The sequence below is a fragment of the Ipomoea triloba genome, chromosome 16 (genome assembly GCF_003576645.1).
Source record: "Ipomoea triloba cultivar NCNSP0323 chromosome 16, ASM357664v1".
Classification (NCBI taxonomy): domain Eukaryota; kingdom Viridiplantae; phylum Streptophyta; class Magnoliopsida; order Solanales; family Convolvulaceae; genus Ipomoea; species Ipomoea triloba.
In genome coordinates this window covers 17425452-17426045 of record NC_044931.1, presented here as the reverse complement: position 1 = coordinate 17426045, position 594 = coordinate 17425452, and positions in this window count along the sequence as shown.

Below are 594 nucleotides of genomic sequence, written 5' to 3'. Positions count from 1 at the left end.
CTGGAATTATTCCAGTGGACCAGAGACAGACTAAAACTTTATAAACCTTTACTAAAGGCATACTCCACTCCTGCGGGAGCATACCCCCCCCCTTACTCATCACTGTACCAAATCATAACTTAATTAAACAAGGATTAGACAAAACTTTCCCTACAGAAATCTCAAATACTATACTTTCAAAGTTAGAATTTCAAACCTTCCAAGAAACCTTATGTCTAGATTCAATTACAGAATCTACTGGTCAACTTTTTGAAAAACACGAACTAGAACTTAAACTCAAAGAATTATCCCACTTTGTAATTACTTCAAATCACATATCAGACTTCAGAGGTTTCCTTAGACCTTTTGAGGTAAACGCCACTTACCACCTTGGTAACAAACTCCAAATTTTCAACTTTCCCACTTATAATAATCATCATGAGACTGATGATTGGGATAGGAGACACTGGAATTATTCCAGTGGACCAGAGACAGACTAAAACTTTATAAACCTTTACTAAGTTTTTTATCCATGATGATAAATAAGTTTTTTAAGAAGTTTAAGTTTTATAAAAACCTTCTGGTTTGAAGATTCTTCTTCTCTCTTGCATCACA